This window comes from Mustela lutreola, chromosome 9, assembly GCF_030435805.1.
Source record: "Mustela lutreola isolate mMusLut2 chromosome 9, mMusLut2.pri, whole genome shotgun sequence".
In the NCBI taxonomy this organism is placed as follows: Eukaryota; Metazoa; Chordata; class Mammalia; order Carnivora; family Mustelidae; genus Mustela; species Mustela lutreola.
The window spans coordinates 10,797,583-10,806,951 of record NC_081298.1 but is presented as its reverse complement, the minus strand read 5'-3'; the positions used below and the strand labels follow the sequence as shown (position 1 = coordinate 10,806,951).

At 49.1% G+C, this 9,369-nt stretch overlaps 1 long non-coding RNA gene across 1 annotated transcript; it reads right to left on the bottom strand.

The window, feature by feature from the left end:
- Positions 1-4,998: 4,998 nt before the first annotated feature.
- Positions 4,999-7,437, bottom strand: LOC131807818 (uncharacterized). The gene is made up of 3 exons (XR_009344601.1): positions 6,905-7,437; positions 6,227-6,335; positions 4,999-5,462 (listed from the first exon to the last, which is right to left on the bottom strand). It is a non-coding gene; the product is annotated as an uncharacterized LOC131807818 (long non-coding RNA).
- Between the last annotated feature and the right edge of the window lie 1,932 nt (positions 7,438-9,369).

Here is a 9,369-nt window from a genome sequence, read left to right as displayed (position 1 = left end):
AGGTGCTGCCTCCCCAAGCTCCCACCTTCTCCACTGAGAGCTGGTTTGCACCGGGGATAGGGGAGACAGGGGTCCATGCTCCAGATCTGCAGGGTTCTTCTACCTGGGCCCTCTTTTTACCAGGTCCCCTATAGTCTTTGGAGGTTACATCCCCTCCCCCAGCAGCTCTTTTCTTTCTTCAAGGGGTTCCCTACCCTGAGCCCCAACAGTCTCTCAAATGTCCACGCTGCCAAACCCGCTGCTCCTTCTGTCCGAACATCCTGCTCCCTCTCCCCACTTCCCCTTTAAGACGGGCTCAGCCAGGATTTCCCCTCTCTACCCCATGCCTGGACCGTGTCCCTGTGCCCCTGTCATCAGAGCACAAGCTGCCTTGTCTATTTGTTCTCTTCTCTCCATCCCTGCCCCTGAGCTAGGCAGCGTGTTTGGCAGGGATGGGACAGTGTTGTCTTTGCTCCTCCAGGATCAGGGCATTGGGCCTGGCCTCCTGTGCATGTCTAAAGCATTTGCTGAAATGACATGAAAGTAGAAGTTTGTGGGGGCAGCAGAGGGGGTTGTAACAGATTGTTTGGGGCTGCAAGTAATAGAAACTCAGCTCAGACCAACTTAACTGTAAAGGACATGTACTGGCTCCCAGAAACAAAAGCCTAGTAAAAAATGAGCTTCAGGCTTGGTTCAGTCAGGACTCTCATTCTTTTCCCTCTGCGTTTCGCCCAGCCTGTGATTCCATGTGTAGACTTTTATTTTCCCCCCTCTAGCTGGTTTTCTTCATGGTATTAAAATGAGTACAACAATTCATGGCCTCATTCTGTTAAGATGAAGATGATCCCTTTGAGTGGCTTTTAAGAGTACTTGGAAGGCATCTTTTCCAGAAGCCCCCAATGTTGAGTGTCCTCTAGACTCAATGAACCAAACTGGTTCCATGTCTATCCATGAGCCAGTAGCCACAGTTGGTGGATGAGATTTAGAAAATTACCTTACATTTGGTGCCAGAGAGGGTCAGCACCCACCTTTCACACTTCATGAGAGCTGTGGCCAGTCCCGCAAATTAGTCACCAAGAGAAGGGGGCAAGAGAGTCAAAACACTTGATCCAGGAGCTTAATTATATTAAGATCTGGAGAATTTGTTCTTTGAGCGAAGACCAATCCAGGGAAAACTTTGCCGAAAGTGTAGCTCTTTCACCAGAACCGTGTATCAAAGGCAAGACGATAACAGATTTTTCTGCTCTCTGGTAGAATTCCATCGGCCGAACCCACAGCCAATTCACAAAGCCACAAATGACTTGACCGAATATTTTTTTAAATATGTTTGTTTTTCTGATTATGATAACAATATGTGCTTGCTGCTAAAATATTTAAATAACGTAGAAAAGTATTTAAAACAGTGGTTTTCAACGGACAGTGGTTTTATTCCCAGGAGACACATGGCAATGTCTGGATGCCTTTGGGTTGTTTTGGGGAGGGGGGGTTGCTGCTGGCATCTGGTGGGGAGACACCCGAGATGCCGCTAAACTTCCTACGATGCCTCGGACAGTCCCTTGAAACAAAAAATTATCTGGCTCCGAATGTCAATAGTGCCAAGTTTGAGAAACTCGGACTTAAAGGACAAATTACTGAAAATCCTACCACCCAGAAATAAACACTGCTGACATTTCAGTAAACCTCCTTTAGAACACTCTCGAAGCACGTACAACTTAGCACAAATTAGAAAGTGCACGTGAACATTTTTTTCTCTACAACATGTTGTGGCATTTTTCTAGATTGCCATTTTTATTAGTACTTGATGACAATGTAATACAACTTTTGTATTTATTTAATGCAATTTAATTTTTAATACACTATTTAGTTAAGTTTACCATTGTTTTCTTAGTGAGTCCTCTGTAGTTTTTAGCATTTTGGGTTTCTTCCCCCAGTTTTTCATTATTATAAACATTGCTGTCAGGAACACCCTTACCCATGGAGACTGTATGGCCTATCATATCCTTAGGGTAAATGCCCCAAAGCTAAATTTCTGAGTTGCTTCAAAATTTCTGCCCATTGAATGTCACGGTGCTCACTGCCATTCTATGCCAATTTGATAAGTGGAAAATGACCTATCATTGCAACCTTTTTAAAAAAGATTTTATTCATTTGACAGACAGAGATCACAAGTAGACAGAGAAGCAGGCAGAGAGAGAGGGGGAAGCAGGCTCCCCACTGAGCAGAGAGCTCGATGCGGGGCTCGATCCCAGGACCCTGAGATCATGACCCAAGCCTAAGGCAGAGGCTTAACCCCCTGAGCCACCCAGGTGCCCCTCATTGCAACTTTTATTTCCTTTTCCTTAATTACTGAGAGGGTGGATCTTGTCTTCATAGGATTGCCTGCCTTCTGTATTTCTTTATTTGTGAACAGTCCATTTTGTAATCAGGTGCATGCCTTTTCTTATTGTTTTGCAAGAACTCTTTGTATATTACAGATATTAACCCTTTCTAAGAGTTTCATAATTGTTGACATTAGAAGCCTCCTTTCCTTTCTTTCTTTCTTTTTTTTTTTTTTTTTTTTTTTTTTGTTCCCTTGTGCTTTCGAAGGATGTGCCTAATGTTCTGGCAAGCTTTTCATGAATTACATTAGGAAATAACTTTTGTAACAAACCCATTTAACAACCATTCTTTGTTCCCGCCTCCTGATAATGCTCAGAGCCACAGCGGCAGCCTTTGCCCAACTCTGTGTCATTAACCCTTGATCTTTTCCTGCTGAATAGCAGATTGCTTTCCAGAGCTGGGAGCACAGTTTCATTTTCACCTTCCCGCGGATGGAACAGCTGCTGACTCTGTGCCAGACGGCTGTTTACATAAGAAATGATTTGATTATATTGTACAACCAATGGCGGCCTTTCTCAGAATGAAGAAGCCAGAAACATATAATCAGAGCCATTAACTATGTACAGAGAAATGCAGCCCACTCTAAATTTCCCACCAACCATAATCACCATTTTCCAGGGAAAAATAAGAACAGGGCTATGGTTTCCTACCAAAACGTGTTAAGGGAAAGACAAAAGGAGATTGTAGCATTCGCCCAGTTGCGCACTCTAATCAGATGCGACTGGACTCAAATGCCAGGTCGGTAACTGGTGATCTTGGGAACCTCACTCACCTGCCCTGAGCTTCTTTTTCTTCCATTTGTAAAATAGGCTATGATAATAGTATCCATCTCAGAGGTTCATTGAGAGGGTTACACAAGAGAATGCATAATGAAGCACTTTATCTATCAGAATGGGTTCAGCCACAAGGAATAGAACACTTGACTAAAGGTGGCAAAGAAGAAACGTTAAGAGAAAAGACACTTCTGAGGTGCTAAACAGACCTTTGGAGGTAAATTAGCAGCATAACTAAGTCAGCCATTGCTGTCGGTCATCTTCAGACAAGTACAAAGAAAAGGGAAGAGAGATTCATAATCGTATACAATAAGGTTGTTTAATTGGAAGGTGTAAACAAAAACATATTCTTTCCATTTCCTACCTAGCAATTTACGAATGTGTGTCCTTATGGCTTCAAGGTGGCTGCTGCAGCTCCGGGCATCACATACAGGCCTAATAACATCAAGTAAAGGAGAGGGGGGCATCTCCTCCTCCTGCCATGGGTCTAAGAGAAAATCATTCCCAGATGTCCCCTTGCAGACTTCCCATTAGCCAAGATTGCATCCCCTGCCCAGTTCCAAACCAATCACTGAAAGTGAGGGGAAGTGAAAATTCCCACAATTGGCTCAGATCCATTCTAACTCACTCTGAGGCTGGGGAAGGGAATGGCCACTGACCCTGAGCCCCTGGCTACCCCGAGCCCCCGGCTAGATGTGCATCTAGCAAAACTGGACCCTGCCAGCAAAGAGGATGTGAGTGGGCCATCACTGTGTCTACCAGAAGAAAAGTTCCTGGCGTATATCACGTGCCCCAAAGGCTGGCATTTGGCAAGCTCTGTCCTGGGAGTTCACACCTGAGAGAGCTGCACAACTGGCCAGGGAGCCCCTTGACAGGCCAGACCCCTGTATCCAACTACTTGCTTACCATCTCCACTTTGGATGGCCCATAAGAACGTCAAGTCCAATACACCATATTTGAACTTGGGGTCTTCTCTTCTTTTTTTTTTTTTTTTTATAAAGATTTTATTTATTTATTTGTGAGAGAGAGAGTGAGAGCGAGCACAGGCAGACAGAGTGGAAAGCAGAGTCAGAGGGAGAAGCAGGCTCCCTGCAGAGCAAGGAGCCCGATATGGGACTCGATCCCAGGACGCTGGGATCATGACCTGAGCCGAAGGCAGCTGCTTAACCAACCGAGCCACCCAGGCGTCCCGGGGTCTTCTCTTCAAATCACCTCCCTGTCCTCAGCCTCTTGTTGTCGGCCTCTGTTGCTCAAGCGGGAAACTGGCTGGCCCTTGAGACTCCCTGCTGTCTCTCACCATCTACGCTTGACTGTCTCGCCTCTGCCATCGTCTTCCCTGGGCTGCCCTCCGCACAGTTCCCTCGGCCTGGAATCCTTCCGCCTACTGGTCCCCATCACCTTTCTCAGGGAATCTCCTCTGACTCCCCTAGGTTCCCCGCCCCCCACTTTGTGTTCCCTCAGAGCCTCGCACACCTCCCTGCCTTGCCCATACCACACTTGGTATTTACGTGTGCGACTGTGTGACTCACACCTTACCCCACCAGGCTGCAAACTCCACGTGGTAGGAACCTGGTCTGTTACGTTCCCTGATAATCCGCAGTGCCTGGCACATCACAGAGCTTCAGCTTTTTCAAATAAACGAAAAAAAAAAAAAATCCATTCCTCACCCCATCGCCAGAGAGATCTTTCAAACCACCTCCCCCGCCTGCCTTGGGCCTCCCATGGCTCCCCAGTACCCTCAAGGCAAAATCCAAAGGCTTTAACTGGGTTTTTCCAGGCCCTTGCGGGTGGATCCTGCCCTGCCCCCACCCCACCCCCCTCCACCCCCCCCCCCCCCGTCCCCTCTTCTTCTGCCCTGGTGCTTCCTCTCTACACTCTAGCCACCACCAGCTTCTTTAGGTGTCTCGAAAACCCCGTGTTCTCCCTCCCCCCTCCGGATGTGCCCAGATGCTATATCTCTGCCTGGAAATGTTGTCTAGAAAAATCCTCCTTGTTGTCAAGACGCCATTTAAAATTTGCCTCCTCTGGGAAGCCCTCCACACCTATCCCTACAAGGCCAGGTTAAACACCTCTGAGGCCCTCCCAGCAGCATGTGTTCGCTCCTCCGCATCTGGCAGGCTACCCTCTGAGCCGCTATAACAGAGCCCCACAGTAGCTCGATGAGGCAGGACATTATTTCCAGAGGGGAGGTGGAAGGTGCAACGATGGGGAGTTGCTTTAGTTCTGCAAGTTCATTCTGGAAACCGTGGTTCCTTCGATCTAGGTCTCTGCCCTCCTTTTAAGTGAGGTCCAGAACGGCTCTGAAGGTCCTCCAACACACGCCACATTCCGCTAAGCAGGAAGACAGAAAGGGTCATTCCTTGTAAGGGCAGGACCCAGAAGTGGCTTCACATCACTTCTACTTACATTCCATTGGCCAGAACTTAGTCATAGGTCTCCAGCGAACTGCACAGGAGGCTGAGAAGTATAATCGTTCCCCAGGCAGTGTGCACCCTGCTAACCCTCCAAAATCCTCTGGGTATGAGGAAGAAGATGACGGAGGACAGTAGGTGCTGGCGGGCCCTGCCACACTCACCCGCAGCACGGAGCGCAGTGTCGCCTGCTTGGCAAGAGGCGGCCAGTGCCCTGAGGGCAGGGACCGTGCGCGGTGGTCACTTTTTCACCCCCAGCCACGAGCAGCATCCCTGACACACAGCAAATGAGAAGAAACGGCAGAGGCCGGAAGTGCAAACTGGAGAAACTGAGTCACACCCCAATTCAGTTCCACACATGCATTCTGGGCACCTGTTGCCCCTAAGATCCTGGGACTCCCAGCCTAGTTCAGGTGGCAGGGGGTCAGTGAGGCTAGCGTGGCCCAGCAGAATCCCAGCAGACGCTGGGTCTGGGGCTACAGGACCCCACCTGCTGGGGGAGCCAAGGAATCCCAGGCACTGGCTCAGAAAGAGAGCAGAGCCCACAGCCAGAAGAAGGAAGCCCCATGGGTGCCCCACAGGTGGGGCAGGTCCCAAATCCTAATCCCACCTGGCCTTGGGCCCGCCGCACTTCCTGCCCTGCCCCAGCTTTATCTGGCTTTGGGCCCAGCCCCGAGTACTCACCCTTCCCTCTTTTCCTGAGGGGCTGGGTAGGGCTCTGCTCCCCGAGGGCAGCCCGGAAAACTCGCCTGATATAGGCACTGCGGACTCCAGTTCCTGATCCAGGGGGTATCTACGGAAGGGGGAGAACATGCGTCACCCTCTATCCTAAGGGCTATGACCTGGGATTAAGGAGAAGCAGGTTTAGCTGCGAGAGCCTTGGGTTCAGGCCCATCTTGGTGCTTCCCCTCGGCGCGACTTCCCCTCGGCTTTCTTATCCGTCAGATGGGCCCCCTCAGCCCTAAGGGGCTTCTCAGGGTTGGTGTAAGACACGGCTGGGAAATGGGGCTTTGAGGCCTCGGGTCCTCTAGAGAAAAGCTGGTTATTTGGGTCCTTAATAGGGTACTATCGAGGCAATCCAGGCTAAGAACTGGCACACCATGAGCCCGTGTGTCTTGTCCAGGGTAAGGGGCAGAGCGAGAGCTCAACATTTGGTGAATGAGGGAATCGCATGTCTCCCCCTCCCCCAGCTAACAGCTGTGCAGGGGCTTCTGACACGTGTGGGAATACACTAGAACTCCTGCCACGGGGGCCAAGGCCCTGCATATTCTGCCCCTATTTGCCTCTCTGACCTTGAGTGTCCCGTCTGTTCCTCCCCCTGCTCGCTCCATCCCAGCCGCCCTGGCTCCTTTCCCTTCTCACATGTGTCCAGCGGCTCCAGCTTTCCTGCCCTCGTGCTGCTGTTCACTCTGCCCGGATCTCCCTTCCTTGCTGCTCCAGCTCCTCCTTCGGCTCTGCACCGAGATGTCACCTTCTCATGCTCCCCAGAAAGCCACGACTTGCCCAGGCGGCCCCCCGACAGCAGCATCCGACTGACAGCTAAGCCCCAGTCAGCAGCATCCTAACACCATTTTCCAAACCTTGACTTCATGCATCCTCGTGTGCTCCTTTGCTGACTCTCTCCTCCAGCTGAGCTCGGGGACCCTGGCTATCTTGGCCTCCACTGTATCCAGCCACAGAGGGCCCGGCACAGGGCAGGTGATCAGGAAGTATGTACCGACTCAATGAATACATATGTAGTGCGAAGGACAGGGGAACTAGCATTTTTGAGCTGCTGCTACGTGTCAGCCACATCACTGTGTCCTTTGGCTCTCATGAATCATAGCCTGGTCAGAATTATCATCCCCATTTCAGAGCTGGAGAAACTGAGGTTTCAGAATCAGGAAGCAGCTCTATCGGAGTCATTCCAATAGGAAGGGGCAGGTCTCGGATTGGACGCCAAGCTGCGGTCGGGGGGGGATATATTTGCAACCTAAATACAAAGATCCTTGAAGGTAGCAATGGGTTCCTGGGGGCACACATCTCTCAGAGCTCAACAGCTGTGCGCTGGAAATGAGAAGTTCCAGCCAGGGACGACTTTGCCCCCCAGGAGAGATTCGCTGATGTCCTGTAATGTTTGTGGTTGTCGTGACAGGCAAGGAAGTGCTAATGGCATCTCGGGGTAGAGACCAAGGATGCTGACAGCATCCCGTGATGCTTTGGGGACGGCAGGTCCCCCAAGGAGATTCGAACCCAAAATATCCATTGTACCAAGACTGAGAAACCCTGTCTTAAAAGGATGCAGTTTACTGTACATAAACTACACCTGAATAAAGTCAGTTTTTTAAAAAAAAAAGGATTTATACCTAGAATAAAAAATTTCTCATGCCTATCAGGAAGGAAAACAACAGTAAAAAACAATGTTTCTCAGTAGAAAACAATGACCAGATGATTTAAAAAGGCAAATTATCAGAAAGGGCATCTGGGTGGCTCAGTCAGGTGAGCGTCTGACTCTTGATTTCAGCTCAGGTCATGATCTCAGGGTCATGGAATCGAGCCCCATGTAGGACTCTGCACTCAGTGTGAAGTCTGCTTAGGATTCTCCTCTCTCCCTTCCCCTTTGGACCTCCCCCGCTTTCTCTCTCTCTCTCTTAAAAAAAAAAAGACAAATTAATATATTAGAAAATACAGATAGCCAATACATAAATGATAGTATGATAAATACATAATATTATAATCAGATAGTACCTCCACACTAATCATGGAAATGCAAATGATGACAAGAATGAATTTTTCCCCCAATGGGAAGAAAAAGAATTTTAGTGACAGTATCATGGCTGGTGAGTGTGCAGGAAGTAGGGCCTCTCTGTACACGGTCAAAGGGAGTATAAACTGGCAAAACCTTAGTGTTGATTTGGGAACACTTCCAGGGTTTTAAATGGACATACTCGGGCACCTGGGTGGCTCAGTGGGTTAAGCCGCTGCCTTCGGCTCAGGTCATGATCTCAGGGTCCTGGGATCGAGTCCCGCATCGGGCTCTCTGCTCAGCAGGGAGCCTGCTTCCTCCTCTCTCTCTCTCTCTCTGCCTGCCTCTCTGCCTACTTGTGATCGCTCTCTGAAAAATAAATAAATAAATAAATAAATAAATGGACATACTCGTCTACCTGAGCCTTCTAATTTTGTAGCAATGGGCATCCATTGTGCTGGGCATCCAGAGTGCTGTGCAAAGACATTCATGGAGGCACTGCTTAGAATGGTGAACATTTTGGGAGAAAAGCTAAATTTCCACGAACATGGGATTAGGTAGATCAATTGTGGTATATGCATGCCATGGAACACTACACAGCAGATCAAAGTTATGATAAGGTAAAACTCTAAATGCCTATTGTTGGGTTAAAAAAAAAAAAAGGCAAGGTACAAGACCTCATTTACAGTCTGTTCCCATGTGGATAACAGAACAAATCCGAGGCAGAGCCAAGGGCGCTTGCCCATCATCCATCACCCTGTTTTCTCACAAATAGGACCCTGGTTTTGAAGGGGGTAGCATTGGGTTCAAGAAGATGATCACCTCCCCAACCCCTCTTGCAGGCGTGCAAGTACAACAGGCTGCCCACGTGACCCGATTCTGGTCAATGAGAAGTGACTAGAGATTTAGCATGTGAAACTTTGGAAAGCTGTCATATCCTGATCAAAGTAGGGACTCGGGTGGCACAGCCCTTGGCCCTTCCCTGGCCTCTTGCCTGCGCTGAGCGAACAATGCTGGAGAGGAAAGTAGTCCACTTGAGCTAGGGGCTTGAAAGCCATGTATCTAAGTGGGAGACTGAGAAACTGTTCATTGATGGTGTCCA